The 24019-nt window shown below is 39.1% G+C and overlaps 1 protein-coding gene across 3 annotated transcripts in view; it reads left to right on the forward strand.

Moving 5' to 3' along the window:
* The window catches only part of BMPR1B (bone morphogenetic protein receptor type 1B), a 259567-nt gene that overhangs the window by 52060 nt on the left and 183488 nt on the right, over positions 1-24019 (forward strand). For all 3 annotated transcript variants that reach the window (XM_030023205.2, XM_030023212.1, XM_030023217.1), the window contains exon 2: positions 228-298. The gene's annotated coding sequence lies outside the window, so the exon portion shown is untranslated. The remainder of the gene's footprint in view (positions 1-227; positions 299-24019) is intronic.

Below are 24019 nucleotides of genomic sequence, written 5' to 3' on the forward strand. Positions count from 1 at the left end.
TTCGCTATCAATGGGCTGCAGTTCATAGGAGCATTTACCATGTTACTTGTTGAAATAATGTAGTAAATATATAACTAGCTATATGCCATCAGTGGGCTTTTTTCCAGATATCATTATATTTTTACCTGAGTATCATACCAAAATTGAAGGTCGGTATTATTTTGCAATGCTTTAAACCTTCCTTCAGAATATCACTAATCGTTTAAAAAAATGTTCTTTGCCCACAGGGTGGAGTTCATTTCTTTTGTTCTTGGGAGCTGAATAGGAGAAAGGGACATTTCAGCTTTTCTTGATAAAGGTAAGACAGCATCTGTTGATAAAGATAAGACACTGTTCATTATTATGAGCTCATAGAAAGTTTGTCAATGGAGGGTTTGTTTATTTTGTGGTTGGGGTTCCCCCCCCCCCCCCCCAAGTTCTGTGCTTTGTAGTAAGTTCAATATGTGATAACATAACTTGTATTGGGAATGGAATGTGTAATTCTGCCACAGGTATCAGTAAAGGCTCTGAAGATAAGCAAGTACCTGTAGATTGGCATGACAAAGTAGATAGCAATTTGTTCTACACTACTGGAACTTGTGACATACTTCATATGCCACTGAACTGGCCTGTGCAAGTTCACTCCATCACTTGCACACACTTGGTGAGAGCTCTTAAGAACTTAGAAAAGTTCTGTCCATGCCACTTCTCAAAGAAAATGTGTAGACTTGCTCGGTGCTGTCTTTACTGCTCTGTATTGTCACAAGAGTGCAGAGGTTTGATGTGAAGAGAGAAGGGTCTTGAGACCTATTTTAATCGAGATACACCTTCAAAATTAAGCAGCAAATGCCTATCCTACTTCTGACAAGCAGAAGTAGGAGACGGAGAAGGGGATAAAACTCTGGAAGTCTTCTCAGAGGCACGTTTTCCCCAATGACTTTTGCCTCATGTTGTGCTAAAAACGTGTCTGATGTTTTATAAATTTTACAGAGTGTTAAATTAAAATCTGCAAGAAACACTTAAAGGTATAGCGTGCAACTTTGTGTTGAACTCTTAATTGCAATTTTTGATGCAGAAATCAACATGGCACTGACTTTCCTTACTTCCATTTGGCAAATTTTGAAAAGTGTTTGTAGGTAGGTTTGATGTGACAACTGCAAAGAATGGGGTTGGTCTGGTTTAACAGTTACCATGCGCACAGCAGATTGACTATCTGTATGTCCTTTGTGCGGTGCAATGCAGGTAGGGAGCGCCAGCCTGTTTCAATTTCTGTTCAAAGGGGCTGGAATTCATACATGGTCATTTATCATTTCTCATCTGACAGAGGCTGCAGTCTCTAGCTGAGGGTGGTAATGTGTTTTACTACCTATTGTGTGACTGTATCTGTAGATCCGCTTTTGACTTGCTCAGCATTGTGTTTAACTGCATGGTAGTATGAAGGTGCCACTTGTATGTTAAAGTTTAGATTATCAAGAACAGCAAGGCATAAGTCTACTTCTTGAAAGTTAAATAGTTTGTAAAAGGAAAAAAAGTCTCAAAATTCTAACAAACCTGAAGAGAAATTGGAAGATTCACCAAAAGTCAGATTTGTGTGTTTCTGCAGATGTAGCTGATTTTGAGGTTTTATTTGTAAGCATTATACAACTTTTTTGAGCAGTACTTTAAAGCAGCATAATCATGCCACTGTGTATGGATGCAGTTTTTATCAATTTACAGATGCTTACTGTACTATAGCCTACTACTTCAGGGAATGAGAAAGAGCTATAATCACCTTCCTAACCTTATGATTGTATAGGTAGGTAGACATTAAGAGTTACATTGACTTCTTGCTTTGCAAAACATACAACTTAAAATATTTTTGGTATAAAAACGTTCTTTCAAATTCTTTGACTGGTTTCTGAGTTTAGGCTTCAGCTTTGATCTCTTATCCACTGATAAATACAAAAAATTACCTTAAGATCAGTAAAATCCTTCTAATGTAACCTGGTGCTCCTGTCTTTCTGCCCTCCACCCCCCCACCCCCCCATTGCCATAATTTCAAATGTTCACATTTTGTAATTTTTTTTTTTTAAATTTACTCAGCATGTATACTCTCAAAGGTTAAATCCCTGTTGGATGAATTCTCAATCAATCATGAAAGGAGAAACAAATTTTCCTGCTGAAATGGTACATCTATTGGAGGACTTGCAGACTCTTAGTGAAGGAATGTGTTCCAGTGCTAGATTGCTAAAGATGCACGGGGAAAAACTGCTATGCTAACATACATGAAAATGTATTAATAATAATTTACAGATAAATTAATATGGCCTGAGCTTAATCTCATTCTGCCAAAACCCATGTTGAAGGAAATGAGAATTTACTGGGTTAGGATCTAATTGAGGCTGATTTCCCCCCCCCCCCCCCCCCCCCCCCCCCCCCCTTTCTTTTTTCCCCTTCTTCCCTGCACTGGAGAACTCATTTAAACTAATAGCCTTAAATATTTAATAGTACTGTACCTACTGTGTCAATTTGTTGGTTAGAGGCAAATAATTTTCTTCCTATCCTTGTAAGACTCAGTTGCCTGTATAAAGCATGGTCCTCTGGTGAAATTGTGTGCTCTTGCTTTTTCTGAACGTTGGGCAGAAGTTATTTTTCCTTAGAGAATGCTCCATGCTTCTTGTGCATCCTGTAAGCCTTGCTCAGTGATATATGTAATAGGCTAGATCTGACTCGCTGTACTTCTTTCTCTATTTAGAAAAAATACAGAAATACACTCTCACGGGTGTGTGGTTCCCCACGGGTGCACAGACAGAGCAGCAGCACTTTGCTTGCTCTTTGTTACTTTGTGGGAGTGGAAGAGCTCAGAGTTCATACTTAAGTTTATCAGTACCCAGCAGGGTTTAGGAATTGCACTTAATGACAGAAATTCCCAAATGTAATCAGTGGCAGATGCGGTTTCTGGCTGTGTTGAATTGGTGCTCATGTGTAGCTGTGGGAGGAACTTGAGCTATACAGGCAGGCTCAGTTAACAGTATCACTAAAAGAAAACTATAATTTGTGAGCTCTGATGCTTCCCCATATCGTAACTACTTTTTCAGCTTAAATACTCTTGCAATGGCTGCAGCCTTCTTGAAGAAAAACGTTAACTGTTCCCTGTCTCCTACCTGCAGCCTGCTCCGAAAAGACTGCCCTTAAGTATTAATTTAGCCTTATTTTCAACATTATATGCTTCTGTATTATACACTGAAATTTTTAGTCTGTACATTCTGTGTGAGTGTAGGATGAATGCTTTGAAAACTGGGGATGCCAGCAGGCTGCCAGTTCAGCTCTGCTTTCTCCCAGGGGTGGTCCGAGTTAATGTCGTAGGCTGGGAAAACTCAGGTCCTCGGGAGGGGAAGGCCAGAAACTGTCCTTCAGCTTTCCTACGTCTTCCCTCCCAGTTATGATGAACGGTGTAATTTTTTTTCATCACAACATAGTTCAAGTCCAAACCCAACAATCCTCCCCATGCGTGTCTTAATTCTTTATTCCTTGACCCTTTTTTAAAATCAAGAACCCCTTGGGGCAGCAGCATTCTTCATACTTGTCTGGTTTACAACAGAGCATGTACGTGTTCTGCTCGGTCTTCTCCCCGAACAGAGAGCTGTGTCAGAAAGTAAATGCTGTCCCCAATAATAATATTTGCCTCAAAGGAGCTTGACCTGCTTTATGATGTTTTTGGAAACAAAATGCAAGAATAAGCATTATATCACAAATGAAGCAAGGAAAATAAGGTTGCTGTTTTCCTTAAATATGAACAGAGCTTTAATACTGCTGAAATGTTTGGTTTGCTGGGGGAGGTTAACTCTCCAGGAAGTTGGACGTTGTCTTGACTTATTTATTTTGGATATTTCCACTAATTGATTGTAATCTAATTACCAAAATATAAAGCCAGGCCTCTGAAACAGACAGTAACTGCAGTTGGAAAGATTTATTGCGATCCTTCCACTGAAGGAGGAGAACGGAGTGCCATTTACGTTTCTAGTACTGTGTATAGCTGGCAGTGGAGTCACTGAGTCAGGGAAGTGTACGATGTTCTATGACGGAACTATCCTTCAATAACTGCTCTCATGACTTTCAGTTTATCAATGCATGACTTAGTTGCATGTTATAACGTAGAACAAATATCAACAGAACAAGGCTGATTTGTGTAGAAAATCATGCAAGGGAACATCTTGCTATCTCTCCTGTTTCATATTCTAACAAAATAGTCCATTTCAGATTACTGGTAAGCAATTTTCAGCTTGGAAAGGTGACTACTATAAAATATAGATGCTGGGGAATGTATTTGGTTAAAATACATCCCTTTCTCACATTGGGGCTGATTTTCTTTTGTGTCTAAAAGGCGATTAGCACAGAAGAGGGAGGTGGGGGACGAGTGGATGTTGCTGAATGGAGTGGAACAGGTTACTCATTCTTTAGAATAGCCAGAAGGTAAACTCAAGTGCACTTGAAAAACCACACTGGTAAAAAACCCCCATGTGTAGTTCAGGCTTTTAAATACAATGTTTACTATTGACTTTTATATTGGATTAGAGAATGAATCAACTCCCGAGAATGCACTGGAAAAATACGCCGTGGAAGATGTGAAGAAGTGGCAGTGTACACTGTGGTGCTTTGCACCCTGCACCATCGCTTAAATGTGTGGTGTGTCTATGTTATATATACATATAGAATATACATATATGTGTATATGTTCTACATACACATATATAAATATTCTGTATATAGAATATACATATACTCATATATATGCATATACATATATATGCACGCATATATATGCGTGTATAGGTATGTGTACGCATAACAAGAACAAGTACAGAGATTCTCAAACTGGGTATGCAGGAAGTATCCTGGAATGCACGAGATGGCCCAGGAAGACTGAATCCAGGGTTTTCCCTTCCTATCCATCCACAAATAGTCTCTCATCACCACTACTCATATCAAGAGTAATGTTTAATTTGACGTTGTGAGGAGGCGGCGACAGGAGTCAGTGAGGGAGTACAAAAAGCTTGTAGGCAATTGGGTGGTGTAGGCAATTGGGTGGTGGTGGTGTACTAAGTGCCTTCTTTTGGTGTTTTGTTTGGGGGTTTTTTTGTTTTGTTTTGTTTTGTTTTTCCCCCAGTAGGGGAGGAAAAGGGAGAGAAGGGGTTGATGGTATGATTTATTACTAGACCTGGCAGGACTGAAGTTTGGGGCAGATTGGGAATGAGATTCTGTTGAGATATATGTTTATATTGTAGGGGGAGAAGAAGCAGGACAAGTGGTACAAAAAAAAAACTATTAAAAAAAACAAGATAGAGGAAGAAGAATTTACAGTGCTTGAGAAACATGGAACAAGTCTGAAACCACAGACTGTGCATGCAGAAGTTGCTGACTAAAGTGTTAGCTTCAATGTGATTAAAAGAAAAAAAACTTGTTCAGGTATTTATGAAAAGATGAAAATAAGGTAATACAAGTTGTGGTGGTGAGGGCAGGTAATGTAACCTTTGCAGCCTTGAGGGATCAAAAGCAGAATGTAAAGACAGAAACTAAATCCACCTTATCTTGGTACAGAAAGTCCAATTTCCATCTCCCCTGGCCTTGGATAAAAAGACAAGCTGTAGGATGCCTAATAGAAGTTGTTCTAGCCACTGGGAGTAGAAACAAACCTATTTCGTCATACGAAACGAATAATTTTCATTACAAATGCACGGATCTTGGGGATCCATGGAGTTGCAAGTCCACTGCTGGAAAGGCATTAGGTGACATGTCCAGAGCAAACGAGGAGGATGCTGAGTAAGATTTTGATCTGCCAGAGTTGCCTATTGCTGACTGAGACCGTTTTAACTGAATCCAGGCATATTAGTATTAAAATACCGACTACGTCAACCAGTGTTGTCTATTAGAATAACAGAAAACACTTTGGAAATAAGCTGATCACTGCAGTTCCCTGGAAATTATTATCTGCAGTCATGACTACCTAATGCACGAGAATGTAATGTGCTGTGCCAGGGTAGTACAATAGAAGCATTATGATAATGCGATAATTTCTCTTCCTGGAAAACCATAATTTAGATCACCGAAATCCGTGGGACTGAAGGACACAGTTAAAATAAAGCGTGTGTTGCTCTCCTGAATAGTGCTGGCTGGACCTTAAATACGTTCCTGGGTAATGTAGTTGGAACTGTAGCACATCCCTCCATCATATTTGGGACACTGAGATATTCAGCGGCCGAAACTCTGTGTGATATGGCCGAACAACATATTGCAAACTACTGAAACTATGCGTGAAGATACCACATTTTGATAATAGCAGCTCTGTGTCTGGAATTGAATTATTTGTATAATATATTGCACAACCTATTGGCGTGTTGAATGAATAAGAATGTCTCTGGAGACCTACAAATGGGGATACTTATTTGGAGAATTAGGAGACAAAACCAAAGGACTAAGGCTTCTGTAGAGATCAGACTGCTGCACTGAGAAAATCAAAGTCCATGTGCATGATCTAAACCATGTTTGACATACCAGGCTTTGGTTTCACCAGGAGACTCGCTATGCTATTTGGTTATGTTTTTAAAACCCGCAAGTGTAAATTAGAACGAGCTAATTTTATAATTATTCCCAACAGACGCACAAGTAATTTAGTCTCAAACATGTTTATTTTATAAAGACACAATCATTCAAAAAAGAAGTGCTGAGAAACCACAAGTGGTTTGAGCAATAGAGGCTTAGAGCTTTTGCAAACATGCACGTGTTTAAAATGTGGTAGCATTTGTTTAAAAGCCATTGAGTGTTCTGTCTCTTTCTTTGCGGCTTTATGACTGTCCTTAAGAGTAATACCAAGGAACTGGAGGGTGGGAGGGTTGGTTTATTGGTGGTGGTGTTAGTTATTAATTTAGTTTAAATTCCAGGAAAAAACTCAGTTGTTCAGACTTGAGGAATGAAGAACAAAATCATGCTTGTTTAAGATGCTGCTGGAGTAGAGACTGATCCTGAGACTGAATAGAGAACAGGATTTTTTTGTTTGTTTGTTTTTAACCCTGAGACTTGATGGATTGTTCATGCTGAAGAGACAGGGATACCGCTTTAATATGGTTTTTTTCCTGGCTCAATAGCTTGAGGAGGTGACTGCTGACAGGATACAAATATGCTGTTGGAAAGGGCACCGAATACAAATATGTTAAAATCAAGATTGTAATATTAGCCTGTATACAAGTGTATAAAAAGATGGGTAGAAATGGTGAGGTTCACATATGTCATGACTCTCACCAGTTCTCTGATAGTTATTTTGGCATGACCCAAGAGGAAATAAATATTTGACAATGACAGCAGTTAAGTGCCTCACAGCTTTTTGGTCTTCTACAATGCATGGTATGATGCTACAATTTTTTTGAAAAATAGGTGAATAATAACAATACGATTTACAGGTGGCAAACAGCTCTCAAAAACACTGCGCTTTCTGAGAGCAGTGAGCTTTATTGGCTAGTTCGTCTTTGCTTCTTTTACTAGGAAAGATTAAACAAACAACTTCAGCACGGCTGTAATGTGCTGTCAAAGGTGAGTTATAGCCTACTTCACTTCTTTAAGGTGTTGTTTAAATAAATCTGTATTTGCCTTTTTGTAAGCAGTACTTTGTTTTCTGTTTTTGAGACAAGTATCGACTTTGAGGGGAGGAAAAAAGGGAGACTCGTAGTGGGTTTTGTGTGGTTGTTCTGTTTATAATGTCTGTGTTTACATTTATTTTATATAGTGCAGACATAAAGCTTTTTTAAAGCTTTTTGTAAGATTTTTAAATACAGCTAGGTAGCAACCAGAGTTTTTACATTTCCCATGTAAGTTTTTAGGATCAAATAACTAATTCTTAATCAGGCAATGTATCATGTTTTAGATTCAAGTGTCTTGCTTCTGGCGTAAGTTATTTAGCTGCATCTGAAGCCTAATGCTGCTGGAGTTAATATATAAATATCTATTTCTGGATTTTTCAAAAGGTCTACAAAAATCAAGCACCAATTTTTCAATAAAGGTAATAGTATTTAGGACTATAACTTCATGTAAGCTTTTAAAATTTCATGCCCTGCTCAAAGTAGGATAGTATGATTGGGAAGTCAAGATGACGTGAATTATAAAAAATTTTAGTAAATGGTTCTTTCAGATACCAGACCTTTCTGGCAATTTCCATAAAATTTCTAGTATAAAGTAGACGTGAGTATTTTGTGAATGAATTAATTGCTTTCTAAGTTAGAATATATATTTTAGTCTTTCAGTCTGGAGAACTCACACTGATTTAAGGAGTTTTGAGGTTTTATGGAATATCTTAAAATGTATTTAGATCTTTTCACTGAATTCTAGATAACTTTTTTAACATTGTATGGTCATTGGTTTTGTAAAATATACCAGATTCATAGCTTCAGTGAAAAATTAGACTTTTAACTTGGGGGAAGAAATGTAGCCCTGATGAGAACAGATTTTAGTGGCTTGAGGAGAGGAATTATTATGAGTATTCAAGTCAGACTGCTGCATGAACTTATTTTGCTGGTCTTCTGCAATGTTTTAATACTGGTCATCAAGTTTCCAGCACAGTCTAAAACTGTAGTTCCAAGCCTTTGTCTTTGGTCAGATGTGCGAGTCACTGCTCTCATTGCTCTCTGCTCTAATAGGCATGCCTTCATATTTACATTTCCCATCAGAAAATGTGTGTTTTAAATTGTTGAGTGCAGGTTTCAAGATTGCCTCCAAAGTTGGAGAACTTTGTGCAGCAAGCGGCTACTCGTGGTACGTCCTCATCCATGTCTCGCCAAGGTCAGCAGAAAGGCACCCATTGATGGCAGTGGGTGGCTGAGCACCACTGGTAGTGTTCCCCTCTAATATGTTACTGTATGTTTTTTCTGTTAGTTTACATGGTCGTATGCTAGAAACATAATTTTGCAGTTTCAGTTATTAAAAAGTTCTGCCTTTCAGTTTTTGCAGCAATATGTATGACACGTAGGTCTTTTGTGGAGTTTTTAATGTAGATGCACTGTTTCACCACTTTCTTCTAACAAAGAATTTTCTTGATAATCAGACATCAAAATCCTCAAATGTCTTCAGCTTCAAATTGGTATTTTATTTTAAATAGTTATCAAATACTTGAATACTTATGTAATTGCTTCCTGTAAGTTTTAATGCTGAAATATTTTATTTACATATTTAATATTCTGTGCATTATCTGTAGCATGTGTTTTCTTATTTCATTTTGATCTCCTTTTTTATGCCTCTAAGACACCTCGCAGTTTTTGAGGTTAGATGTTGGGCTTCCCTTCTGGGAATATCGGCTTAGATAAATGGGAATGAATGTTCAATATAGTCTTTGTAGCTCTTTGTTATGAAAAGAAGTTGTAATAGATGATTCATACTTTTTTTACTTTAATGCTTTCCAGTTGCATTTAGCTAGTTATGTTTGTTATAAATATCGTTCACAAGAAGAAAAACCTAAGCGTGATGAATATTGCAAAGCCGCAACAGAAAGTGTCACTTATTTTGTCAAAGCTGAAAGAAACTGGTTTTAGTCTTAAGGTTTCTTCAGCGATGTAAATTTTCTCAAAATAAAGTATACGTACCTAAAACACCAACAAACACATGAAACCTGTGAATACTGTTATTCCACATATATCTCTAATGTTTATAGACATATGAAGAATTGCACTAAACACTAGTGCTACAAAGGAAAAGGAGGGACCTAAGCAAATGTGGTACCATGTGGGAGAGAGCCTGAGGGTGGTGAGTAGATGTTCCTTTTTGTTTCATATAGCTGTGAAGTATGGGAATTCCACTTCGCTTTTTGCATGCCCATCCTTCTGTGCTTTTAAAACATTTTCACAAATGTAAATATTGTCAGTGAGGCTTTGCATATAAAGACCACCTGCAGAACATCTTTTTGAGGGTCACAATATTGACTGGGAGAGAATAAATTTGTTGATAGCTGAAAGCAAAATAAATAAATAAATAAAATCACCTGGTAGTCCTATGAGACTTTCTAGCTCTGTGGATATATATATATATATGTATGCACACATCCTGTGGGAATTTTTGACAGAATTAAAAACCCCTTAAACAATAAGAGGTGGCAGATATGGAGATTTGGGAAGTTGTTTTCATAAAACCATGAATTATGAAACTACATTTGGATTTTAAATGCTTATATGCAGCAAATAAAATTTCACACCCCCCCCCCCCGAAATCCATGCAGTTTATTTTAAAGGCTATTTTCCCCAGTTGCATTTAACAATATTTATAGGTATCACATTAATACAAAGTGTGCAAAATAAATTCTCTCAGTAAAGCCTCTCCATCTGAATGTATACTCAAAGAACTTTCTACTCAGTTTTCCTTCATTAGCCTATGTGTAGTTAAAAGCTACAATTAAAATGACATCTGAGATAGGTGAGCAATGAGTTTGTTTGAGACTTTCAGATCCGAGTCCAAAAGATTTAAAAAAAAAAAAAAAAAAAAAAAGGAAAAGAAAAAAGGATCCTACAGTACTTCAAACATGATGCATGCTCCTGTTTGGCTGCCAAAATTATCCTTGAAGACCTCATTTAAAATGATAGAGATTTACAGCACTTGTGTGCGTAGTCGATGAAGGGAAATGAAAATGTAATTGCAAGTACTTATCAAAAGCTCCAACATTCAGTTAGCTTCAGTTAAAAAGCAGAGTTTATTATGAAGTGATATGGTAAAGTTGGCAGAATTGTGTCAAGTCTAAGTTGGAGCTGAATCAGCTACAGACAGGAGATTAAAGGCCCAATCCATATCCCACTGAAGTAAATTGGAAGTTTCCCATCAGATCTAAGACTTTAAAATTTGCCAAAAGATTTTGATTGTGTGTGATAAGGTTTTTTTTTTAAATTTTCCATAATTATTAGAAACATTACTTTATTCATTTACATATGATTAAATAAGAATAAATTAATATTGCAGCTGTAAATCCCATTGTAATATATTGTGGAAGTCATTGTGTTGATCCCAGATATTGGTGCCTGAGTCCTGGGTGTTTTGAAGAGTCGAACAGTGCCTGTTAGCCAGTGAGGCTGTGATCATCAATATTTGTCGCTACATCTGTGTGCTGCAGAGTGGCCAAGCCATGTGGATTTGAACCAGGTCAGATGTGAGAACTTGCTCGCGTTTTTGTCAGCCTGGCAGGAGCACACAATGAGGTATTTATAGCTGCCTCGTACCAGCTGCAGGAAGAAGGATGATACCTGATCTGGCATAAAATCTACCAAGATAAAATTACTTTCAAAAAAATTTTTAAAATTTATTTGTATCAGCAGAATGGCTTGGTACCAGTTCAGCTTGCTTTTTTTTTTTTTTTTTTTTTTTTTTTTTTGTCATGAGCTTTTGCTGCTTTTTTAGGTACTGAGCACCAAGAAACCACAGTTATCATCTCAGTGAACCACAGCTTACAATTATTATTGCTACATCCTAAATATTAATATATTAATGATTTAATATTATTAAATATTTGAGCTATATTGAAGTAAATTAGGCTGTTACCTGAAAGCTAGTAGTTGTTAGGGTAAAATTTGAAGAGATTTTTTTTTTCCTCTTGTTGCAAAGAGGATTTTCCATGACAGGCTGCTTTCTCCTCTCCCTTCCCCCATCCTCTCCTCCCACACAAAACTTGTGCTTTTCCTTGCCATGATGTAACATAAACAGGAGTCATACTATAAGATAGAATGATACTATTTTTTAAACGGGAATTTATCAGGCATGATCCTTCTCTGTTTTCTCAGCATAACCGGTGCCATGGTGAACCTCACTCAGGAACATGTAGCTGAGCATAGCGAATGACAGAAATGTCATAAAATCTGTTAGCAGACAGGGACTACTGGCCTTATTGGAGTAAATGTTTGTGGAATTGCACCCTCAGAGCAGATGATGGTGCAGTAATACCTCACATGAGGAAATCTTATCAACAAAGAGGTAAAAGTTGTGTCATTTGTTTTAATTTCATTTTAGGTATTTGTTAATATTTTCAAAGTTTGGTCAACTTGTGGGCTTTTAGTAGACATGGGGTTGGTAAAAGTTTGTCGAAGAGAAATGCAGGATAATGAAAATAAACAGTTCAGCTCCAAGAGAAGAGGTGATCACCTGGGAAATGTGTTGGAAAAGGTAATTTAGGAAGGAAAAAAAAGAGAAAATTGTGAGAGGAGAAAATAATTGTTATGTTTCAATCGCAAGTACATACGCACACGTGCTGTTCTTCCATGTATAATCACATTACAGTCCAGGATGAAGTGAATAGAAAAGCCTATGCAGATTTCAGTAAGCGATCCCTGCAACACGAGATGTGGGAGGTGAAAAGCTCTGGTGAATGCCAGTCAGTTTTATCTGGGTTAGAGAAGAAACAGCACTTTCACTTCTCAATTTTATAACACTACCCACTATGTTTACATAAATAAATACACTGAAAATAAGCTCTCAAAAGTTGACATTTACACGAAGCCACAGGAGTATCAAGAATTTCAGAGTATTGTCTTGTTTTACCTCTGAACTTGCAGCTCTGACTCACATAAGAGTCATCACTTAGATGTACAAATTTGGCAGCATCAAATAATCACTGGTGACAATTGTCATCAAAGAAAAGAAATACAGGGCAAGTGTGTGGATTTAAAACAATTTATAGAACATATTTATCTGGGTTGGACCATTTCACTCATGCAGTAATTACCCGTGAAGGGTTTTGCACAACTGCTTTTTACAGTTAGTAATTACTGACTGTTGCCCATGACCGGGAGTCGGATTACTGGAGAGGTTTTTGCAGGCTGTATTGACAGTATGGCCACAAGTAGGCAACATCAGTGTTCAGGCAGAAGAATTTGATGGATAAGATAAACCCTATATAAACTAACGAGCATATCCCTCTAGCTGTATGAAAGAAGATGATGGCTGTAAGGTCGCGTTAAAGTCCTGAATTGTTTAGGAAAGCTTATGTCTTCCAGCTGGGAAACATCACGCAGAAACACAGAAAGTCAGCTTAGGTAATTTTATCTGCTGTGTTCCCTTGGGTCAGTGCTTTGGAAAGGAGAGTAAGATCTGTCATTAGTCATTGTTGCCTCTTGTGAGCTATTAATTTATTATGCTCTTTTATGTCTGTATGTATTTTTGTAAATAGTGCTTAGATTAAAGTTAAGTGTACATATTTGTAAAAACAGATGGATTGGACTTTCAGAGAGAGTCAAGCTTTTTGCCTCTGAGTAGGGCTGGTACCATTCATACTCATGTAAAACATCTACACTTCTCTGCTGTCTGTGAAAGGTTTAGTAAATTTAGAAGCAAGGCTAATGGTTGGTGGTAAGAGCAAGTTGCAGAAACTCCAATTCCAGTTTTTCTCGCTTTTATTAACAAAGGAACAGCCCGTGTGTGCTGGATATCTTCAGTAACTTGGTAGAATTTCATATATCCACCTCTGTACTCACAAAGGGCTTTTGGGGATGCTTAAGTGCTGTTCTGTCCCAGGGCCGTGTGTACACAGTCATGGAATGATTGGGAGAGCGCTGTGTAAGAACTCCTGAAGGATCTTTCAAGGTAATGTGTAAATTTAGCATTGTTGTTTTATTAAATAATCTTTCAGCTTTTCCAGCTTTTGATCCCATTACAGAGGTGCTTTGTGTTGAGGTAAATAGAAACCTTGGAAACACAATGTGATGCTGTGTAATCGAGTTCTCCAAAAGTTGTGAATGAAACTGTGTCCTCATTGTAGGAAACTCAGCTGGGATGCACGAACAGGCAGTACTTGAGCAGTCAGTGAACTCAGCTTTTTGAAAGGAGATGAGGCACAAGCTACACAGCTTTAAAAGTCTCAGGCAAGTTTGACTTGTCTTTAGATGAATCAAATATATTCTGTGGCTGCTACGGTTTGATGAGGAGTATTGTTTGACTTCACTGTGCCACAGGCAGTTGTTCTGCTATTTTTAAAGTCTTGGATTCAGTAAAAAATGGATTAAGAAGAAAAAAAAAAAAAAAAAAAAGGTGACAAAATCTCATTGTGGATTCTGGTATTCAGTGGCTCCAGGCAAGCAAGGTGATGACATAAAATTAGGATGCATATTTAGGTTAGTGTTTTGGCAAGGTAAAGGGTAGGTTAACAAGGCAAAGATAGTAATTAGATAAACTCCTGGTTTAATTTCTCTTTTAGTTTCTCATTAGGTTTTGCCTTTGGGTGTAGTCAGCTGCGGCATGATTTTACGCTTTATCATGTTGAAAGGGGAGATTGTAATTTGGATGCAGGCTTTGGCATGAACAGCCGTCTGGCAGAGGGAAGGTTCTCTGGCAAGGATGGATCCTGAAAGGAGGGACTCCAGGAGAAATCATACCTGCAGAAAACCTGGCCTGTTAATACAGCATGACCTTTTGCATGCTGTCTCTTGATTCTTGACTGTAGCCTTGAGCTAGAGCTCTTCTTTGGAGTTTAGCTTCTGCCCTCTAAATGTCATTTTGTCCATCTTTTGCCTGACAAGGGTGGACAATGGAAGTGTTGCAGCTTTGCAGTGTCCCCATTATTTCTGTGTCAGTTCCTTAAGTGGAAGGGCAAGAGTTGCTGAGAAAGAAGATGAAGCTTTGGGAACGTGTGCCTGGAGCTGAAAGGAGGATTGAAGCACATGCAAAGGTGCTTTGGCACTGCAAGAAGGTGTTGTATGGGTAACCTGAGTTGAACTATGTACTAGTGTAACAGTTGGGGTTCCATTCTATGAAAGATGAGATAATACTGAGTTACCAGAGGTATTTCACCCTTTCTTAGTTAAAAGAAAAGCTCATTTGAGGCCTAGTTGCAATGTTGCTACTGTCGTGGTTTAACCCCAGCCAGCCGCTCACTCACTCCCCCCCACCCAGTGGGATGGGGGAGAAAATCGGGAAAAGAAGCAAAACCCGCGGGTTGAGATAAGAACGGTTTAATAGAACAGAAAAGAAGAAACTAATAATGATAATGATAACACTAATAAAATGACAACAGCAATAATAAAAGGATTGTAATGTACAAATGATGCGCAGTGCAATTGCTCACCACCTGCCGACCGACACCGAGCTAGTCCCCGAGCGATGATTCCCCACCCCCACTTCCCAGTTCTTATACTAGATGGGACGTCCCATGGTATGGAATACCCCGTTGGCCAGTTTGGGTCAGCTGTCCTGGCTGTGTCCCCTCACAACTTCTTGTGCCCCTCCAGCCTTCTTGCTGGCTGGGCATGAGAAGCTGAAAAATCCTTGACTTAGTCTAAACACTACTTAGCAACAACTGAAAACATCAGTGTGTTATCAACATTCTTCACATACTGAACTCAAAACATAGCACTGTACCAGCTACTAGGAAGACAGTTAACTCTATCCCAGCTGAAACCAGGACATAAGCGTGATGAGCCCTCTTTACCCAGGGCTCTGCTCCCATCTGAATGGGTTTTTGGATGCCAGAAATGGGTTATCCCAGTGTTGCCAGCAAGTGTGACCTACAGCGCAGTGTGAAGAGAAATCCAGTATGCGTACTATGGAGATAACTGTTCTCCCACTCATACTCTCTGTGGCTTGTGTGCTTGCGTGGTGCCTTTCCCAGCTCCCTCTGTCATTTTAGCTGTCCGAATGCTGGAAATATGTAAGTTTTTTTCTGTTTGCATTGTCTGTGAGCAGATAGCTTGGTGGCCAGTGGTTGCTCCTGCTGCTGTTGTTCTCAGGTGCCTCACAGAGAGCTTTCCCAGCCTAGAGCTAGCCTTATGCTCTGCTATGAGAGTAGTGCTCCAAAGCTGAAGAAACCTGAGAAGGAGAGACAGCCTTCCTGCAAGTAACAGATGGTTACTGTTTTAAATACAGGCAAAAAAAAAATAAATTATGGATTCCTACCTAACATGGAATGCTGGGAGAGAAAGGAGGGTTTTCTTGCGGGGGTGTCTGAAGGGAAAAGAGGTGGAAAGAGGGAGGTGAGGGATGAAAAAGAGAAAAATTGATTGGAGCTTTTTCATATCCTACTTAATCACAGTCATATGTCAGGCTGTTTGAGAGGAGGAGGGAGGGGATGGCTTGTTGAAATCTGTAGCGTGCTGGAATTCTGCGAGTGAGTTGTGCGGTGTGGTGAGTCCTGTGGCTTGCTGCTGCCCTGATGAATAGAGCCTTTCCAGAGCTGCCAAGCCTGAAGCAAATGTGGTCAGGGATTTATTACGAAATGTACCAAACCTTGGCATGGGGCTAATTGCATATAACAAGGAGTGTGCTGGAAACTCAGACCTGAAAGGTGACAAATGCAGAAAGTATTCTATATCTGATGCTGGTGAAAGAGGTTTTGTGTAAGGGAATGTCTGTGTGTCTGTGCTTTTTGCTAATGAGCTCCCAAACATAGCTGCATGTTTTCTGGTTATTAGCTTGGTTAAGATAGATGTAGATTTCTTGTTCTGGTTATTTATTTTACAGCCAACAAAGAAACAGTAGATACTGTTTGGCTATAATAGCTGAAGTTCTTAAAGCAAGTGTGTGGGTGCTGTCCTCAAAGTATCTGGTGCACACATCCAAAGAGAAAAGAATAGAAAGTTATGAGGCTGGATATTAACAAAATACTGAAGTTGAGCTTTGAAAGTTGAATATAAAGGTTCCAGAGACAGCAAAAATGAACTGTTGGCCTTGGAGAGAATATTCTGTTCAGTATCCTCAGTGGTTGAGTGACAAATTTGTATAGCAAGACTGGTGTTTCTTCAAGTTTTAAAGTTTACTAGACCTACTGGATCTGCATCCTTGAATGCCTAATGTTCATTATCATATTATACACCATAGAGCTGTACCACAGTGACATTTAATCCAGTGGAAAGCTTCTTGCTTCCTTTTAGCGCTTCTTCCTGTTCTTCACAATATTCATAGCTGCGTTTTTAAATCTTGTATTGGTCTTTAATGTCAGACATAGTTAAGCTTTGTCTGTGGCCATGCGGAGACAGACAATGCTGCTGTCTGTCTTTGAAAGCCATCGAACTGTCCAAATGAGTACTGTTAAAAATAAGAGGTGCTTCAAGGAAGGGTATGAAAACAAAAAACTGGAAAAAACCTCACAACCAACCAAAAATAAAACATGGGATCGATATAGGACTTAATTGACTTAAATGTTAATGGACATAGAAGCTGGGCAATAGTGAAATGTGTTATAAGAAATAAAAACAAACACTACAAGATTTTAATCCTCTTCCTGGTGGTGCAACGTTTGCTCTACAGTGGTATCAGGGAGAGACAGACATTCAAAGTAGAAGCTTCCTGCATAGCATTGCCTTCATCTCAGTTTAGTTGTGCCTAATGACTTACATCAGTTTTGAGACAGTAATGACACGTGTTTTGTTGGCTTGTGGAACAGCTCTGAACCTTGCAAGTCCATGGCAGGTCAGTCCTGTCAGGTTTATCTTGGCTCCTTTCTATCCACAGTAGTCTTTATTGTATTACATTCCTGCCAGCAGCATGGGAGAAGCAGCAATGAGAACCCAGCAAAGTCAGAGTTCCTTTGCCTCTACAATCCTGCAAAGGTGTCAAAACCCTTTATTTCATAAAAAAAGTGAGAGAGCTTTTCACTTGGAGCCAAATTCTTCAATGTCAGCATTGACAGAGGTTGCATTGTCCTGGTTGGTAGGGGGAAGGCAAGTGCTTGGTGAAAACTGGCCTGAACCGCACAACAAATGTTGCCTTTTGGTCTTGATGCTGCTTCAGTCTTTGTATTCTGTCAGTGCCTGTGTCCACTGATGCACAAAAGGAGCAGGTCCTGCACTCCTGAAAATAAGTCGTTATCCCTTTACCATCAGAATCTCCTTGATCCATCCCAACTAAGCAATAAAAATGAGCCAGTTGTACTGTAGAAAATAGGGGGGGTTGATAGTATAAATTCTTAATTGCTACAGACTTTAAATCATATTACACATGCATTTAAAGAGGTATTCCCTTCACTACACAAGGACTGAGCTGTGATATTTAAAAATGACTGTTAACAGAGAACCAAGTAATCTAAAATAAATTCCTCCCATGGTGAATGTGATACCTTCTTAATTGCAGAACAACAAAAAAGTATATGCAGAATGATGAGAAGAAATTGAAAGCAAAGGAGCACCTGCATTACAAGAGTAACAGTTGTAAACAGTTCTGATTTTTCTTGTACTTTTATTTAGCTTTTGGTTTGTATTTTCGTTATGGATGGGTGTACACACATCCCCTGTCCAGAAACTCACAATTTATTTACTAACATGCATGATCCAGCTGGTATTTTCAGTCATGAAGAAATTTGTTCATTATAAGATATTTCTGAGTTTTGCAATCTTTTTAAATTCTGCTTTTTGTGAGATCAAGCGAAGTTTCATTAAAAAAACTCCACAACCTACTTTTTCAAAAACTGACTTTAATGAAAAATGATTATAATAGAAACTAGTCATGCAATTTTAACAATTCTCTCCTTCCATTTTCAAGAGTCCCAGGTTGGGGAGGATATTTAGTGCACTAGAAACACCTGAGGTATTTGGGCTTCGGTAATGCTTGCACATTAGGTAGTGCAGCAGCAGCATCTTTCTTAGTTCCACAATCAAAGTTTCATAATCCTTGGGACAAATTGTGTCAATATAGCAACTTACTATTCTGAATCATAGCATGTTAAACACAGAAAAGAGTAGTTTCTGTATTTCTCTGAGTATTCCAGATTTTCCCGTGAACTACTCTAAGTACTAGTAGCGCTGATAGTACCTCCTGCCATGGTTTCCTGTCACGTTGATAGTCAGGACAGGAGATGTACAAATGAAGGAAAAGAAAGCCCAAGAAAACAGAAAATAAGCGTGCTGCGCACAAAAGCTTTTATACGGAGTATGTAGTCTAAGGCACTTGGTTCAATGAATGCATCAGCCCATAGTAACTTACTGTGTAAATACTGATACAGGGCTGATATAGTATGCAGAATAAAATGTTATAAAATTGTCCCAGTGTAGAGTTTTTCCTCAGTATGGGATGGTTATAATACCTACCAAAGCTTTTTATTATTTAAGAAATAAAATGCAGTAGGTATAAATCTAACAAAGTTACAGGGATCCTCCCAAGGACTATTCTTGCTGGCTTTAGCAGCATTACAGAGATCCCATTTTCATTCAGATAAGCTGTTCTTGAGCCATTTCCTAAATCTATGAAGCCCACATAAGACTTGTTTTCTTTGGCATAGAACATATACAGGTTCTATTTTACCTTCATTTTCCCCAGTAAATATTCAAGATTTTTGTAGAAAGACAGAAATAGATAGTTTTGATGTCAAAATGGCAATGTAAGTTTTGTAAAGATGCTGTCAGTTAGATCTGAACACATGCAGAGTTGTATCTGAAGGACATTGGGAGAAATAAAAGGAAGGGAAAGGACTACAGAATCGGACAATCTCTCAAGATTTCTAGAACACTCCATCTTCTGGGGCAGAAATTGTCGATGGCTACTGACGATCATACTTCCATCTATGCAAGTTACAGTAGTTTTTGTACCCGTTACAACCTCTGTCCAGACCATTAATAGCCTGATCGTCCTTCTGTTGAAGCTAGCAGGAAATCTGTGCTCCATTCCAGCAGAGCTGAAGTTTGCTGTAAGTGAGGGATGGTGCTGAAGGAAGAAAACCAAATGCTACCATAAATCATTTGCATTTGCACAGGCATAATGGTTGCACATCAGACTGTAAGTTTTTCTGATCTCTAAAGTGTGCCTTCTTGCTACCTTTCTAGCCATTGTTCAGAATAGGCATGAGGGGATGCTATAGCTTGCAGTCATTCACCTGCTTTCCCTAGACGAACAGATGAAATGGGATTTCTGGTGGGAGATGAACTGACATCTGTGAACTAATTTTTTAACTTAAGTGGTGGCCAAGTTCATCCCTCTGTTTTCCTTTACCCAACATAAGACTTAAATTTAAGAAGGATTCATAAAAGCTGCAGTTTTCACTCTGAGGACATTCTCCAATTTTGGAGGCTTCCGCTGAGGAAATTATTTTCCTTCTCAGTTCATGATCCTAATAAGCACATAAAAACCAAAAAGCAGCACACAAGTAATGCTGTGACCCAAGCCAAAAATAATACTGAGCAAAAATGTTGTCATGGACTAACTCTATCAGAAGAGCGGTAATAAGTTTACTTACAGACAGCATAAAATTTGAGAGATTCTCTTTACATTTCATCCAACAACCTTCCAGCAATGTCCTGTGACAAATTAATGCTTATCAAGAACGTGTAAAGGTGAAGATAAAGACTTTAGTAAAGGTGGAATAGGTGTGTGAAGTAGATGGCTGTTAGGTTTGTGCATGAGGCAAAATCAGGGGATGTTTTATGTCCTAGCACTAGTTTTGTTCCCTTGTTAACAAGAACTGAAGGTTGAAACCTTTATATCCCTTTCTGAGATGTTGCTAATACCAATTATGTATGTGATAGTTTGCACCAAAACCAGATATACTGCCTCTGGCCCAAAATATTTACAAAGGATACGTTAGAAGGGAAGTATAGGTGACTCAGCGGGGCAGTTTTGCCTGCGAGAACTGTGGATTTTTGCAAATATACCTATTATTGCTTCATAGCTTAAGAATCTTAAACATGGATTTCAGATGAAAAGTTAACAGCTTTTAATATAAGCAACACAAGATTGTTCCTTGGCACTGTATTAATGGACTAGAAGCATAAAAATAAACCTCCTGTGAAGTTAAAAGCCCTGAAAAGGTGATTTCTGTTACAAATACCTCCTGAAAGCCATGTTTTAATGCAAGATCAAATTACCAATGTCATATGTGTGAATATTTAATATATTCAGGAATAGGTGTACATGGGACCATAGTCAGAGTGGGCACATAGCCTGGGCTTAGATAGTGATCAGGAATTGCGTAGGTCTGTAACGGCTACCAATAAAATGTGGTGCTTGTGAGAGATACTCTATACCTGTGCTTTAGAATCGCAGGCTTCCAGCAAGTTTGATGCTAGCTGCTCAGGGATGAGAGGCTGTCAGTTTGGTGAGAGCTGCTGGAGAAAGTTAAATAAAAATAGCCATGCAGATTCCATCTTATTCAAATATGTGAAGGGGGAAAAAAGTTTTTAAAAAATAAGCAAACAAACCAAAAAACACAATCCCAAACCCCAAATGTGTGCTGTGCTAGGACATGAGGGAAGTGCTTTTGTCTTCTGAAGTTTGGGGTAGAAAGTCAGGTATTTATCTTCATGAGTTTAAATTTCTTTCAAGTGCGTTCTCCTAACGATTTCTGCCACTTTAATAATGCACAAAATAGACAAAACCAAGCTACAAAAGTCAAGGCACGTGGAATGTGGTGTTTGCCTGTGCCTCTCCCAGGTGAGGAGGTGCGGTGCGCTTGTCACCTGAGAGGACAAGGGCCAGATGCCAGTGGCCTTAAGATGTGCGGTGAAATTCCCCTGGGCTTCCGTGGGGCACGCAAGCAGTCCTTAAAATATCAGAAGTATGCAGCTTCTTATTTAGTGTGCTGTCCATGCTTGTTTACAAATTTAAAGTACATCTTCGTAAGTGTTACTTGAAACAGCTCCCTTGCTCTGTGTCGCGTGTGCCAAGTGATGAGCAGAAGCCACAGCAGACCTTGTCAGCTGGTGTAAGTCTTTTTCTGCTGGCTGAATCTGCACTTCCAGCTATCCCGGCTGATTAAGCAGAATCGTGGCAGGGCATGTGAAAGCAGGGGTTGTTTTGCTTTTATTATTTATCATTTGTGCTGAGGTACTGCCTACACCTGCTGCCCAAGGACGTCTGCGCTGTTTGGCGTGCTCTACAAGGTGAAATTGCGGTCCCTGCCCCGAAGATCTCGTAGGAAACGTACTTCTTCGCTCTGTCTGCAGGGCTGCGAATGATGTACAAGTATACAAGTAACTGCATACTGCTAGGTCGTACTTCCCTGTCTTTTGTGAGGAAAAGCTGGGTGAAGTTCAATGACCCATATTAGAGTCAGTCAGATAAATACCGGCTAATTCACTGCAAACATTGCTTCAGCTAAAAGTGGGTTTGTTGGCTGGTTTTGCCTAGATGCCAAGTGATGATGCTGTAACAAAAATTGCCATGCCAGTAGAGTTGAGCTTAGATGCAATTAACCATTCCTGCCTGCCTTCTCCAGCTAGGATAAATAGTTATGGCTCGAAGCGTGCAGCACCCGCAATTTATGGCCAGATATTTAACCCTCGCCACTATGGAGAATGGCAGGTTGTTACCACAGGGGCTGGCTGGAGCGGCACACGGGGGGTGGGAAGGAGGCCGGGGGTTAGAAATAACCTGCCGGTGGGGATCTTTAGAGCCTTTATGTAAACACGGCTGGAATGAAAACAAGGTCGTTCTTTTTTTTTTTTTTTTTCCCTTTTTTTTTTTTTTTTCTTCTTCAGAGACCTGTATGGTGTCCAAGCACAACATTGCAGGCTGAGCTGCACACTCCCTTTCAGAAAGGCACCACAGTGCAGGAGATCAGGCCCACGAGTCCGATTCAGTGCTGGCTTTGTGTACGGCGCCGACCTTCTGCGTCAGTTGTATTTTTGCACTGCGGCCATAAAGAGTGGGAAAAAAAGAAGGAAAAAAAGGGTAGTGATCGTAGGGGAGGGGAAAATAGCTGGTATAATAGCACTGAACTGGAATGACAATATTTATCTTTAATTTGAATGATAGGGCCTTGGGTGTAATAGAAAGTAATAATAAAAAAATATACTCAAGGTCTTCTATGCTTTTGGGCTTTAAAAAAAACTCTGTTAAAATAGAACCTTCCTCACTTCTTAATCTGAAAAGAAGCAGTTTAATATTAATAGCTTGCCTTTGTTTTAGTAAGACTCGTACTTTACTCATCTCCCCGTTGAGTGGAATTTTGGCTGTATATATAGGTATCTTGCTAGAGAACTATATAGTGGCATGTTATTTTGACAAATTTAAAGTTCTTTTATTTATGCATTTCTTACATTGAGCATAAATGTGGCTATATGCTTTTTTGTTTGAGAAAGCAAAGTCAACAAATGTGCTTTGGATTTGGAACAGAAGGGGCAAAGATTAGTCTGTGGGGCTTGGAGAATGTTCATTTCATCTTCATGGGTCAGCACCTCCATAAATTTGTGCCAGATGTATGAAGCTTATTGCAGAAGTGCCATATAGTGCCAGCACACGCTTATTTTCAGGAAACCTTGCTCAGAAAGGCAGAAGCCCCTGCACTTTGCTGTACAAGATGTCAATTCCTAGCATGGTGCAGGATCAGACTATGTAACCCTTTTACTGCTTGTTGTGCCGTGTTGTTTAAGAGCCATGACAACTGAGAGGGAGAGATAGTCTCGATCCCTTCATCTATTCTGCTTTGACTTGGGGGAGTTTGCTGGTGGCCCCGGTACAGAGCTTCATAAGACATTCATGTCCATGCATCTTACAGTGATCCTGATGTTGTTTTAGATAGATATAACTCCTTATCTATGTGCTCCACTGGCCTGAAAAGACTCAGTGCAGGTTAGAGGTCTACTAGGGTAGACAAGGTAGACAAGGCAAGGATCAGCTTACAGATCAGCCCTCATTTCAAATACTGTTTCATTGTCTTTGCTTTTTTTTTTCTTCTTTTTTTCTTTTTCTTTTTTTCCTTCTGTTTTCTTCTTTTTCTTTTTGTTCTTTTTTCTTCTTTTTTTTTTCCCTCCTTTTTTTTCCTTTTTTTTTTTTTTTTTTTTCCCTTCTTTTATTTTGCACCAGGGTGGAGGTAGACAGAGGAAAAAGCAGAGGTTCCAGCTGCCTGGGAATCTGAGTCCTTTCACAGATAGTGAGGTGAGGGATGGATGCTATTCATTTGCTTTTGTCCCACAGAGAGAGGAAGTCCAAGTACATTTAACCGTGGAGGGCTTTGGCCAGTTCCTTCATCAGTGTTGCAACCCAAGGGGCACATGGCACGTTACATCTGCTGCTCAGCCAAGAAGCACTGAAGGGCTTACCCCCACTGGGGAGCTGGGAACAAAAGCAGCCTTCAAAGTAGAGAAATATGTTTTTAAAGGGAAAAAAAAAAATCAAAAGGGTGAGGGGCCTTCGG

The sequence above is a fragment of the Aquila chrysaetos genome, chromosome 1 (assembly GCF_900496995.4).
Source record: "Aquila chrysaetos chrysaetos chromosome 1, bAquChr1.4, whole genome shotgun sequence".
NCBI lineage: Eukaryota > Metazoa > Chordata > Aves > Accipitriformes > Accipitridae > Aquila > Aquila chrysaetos.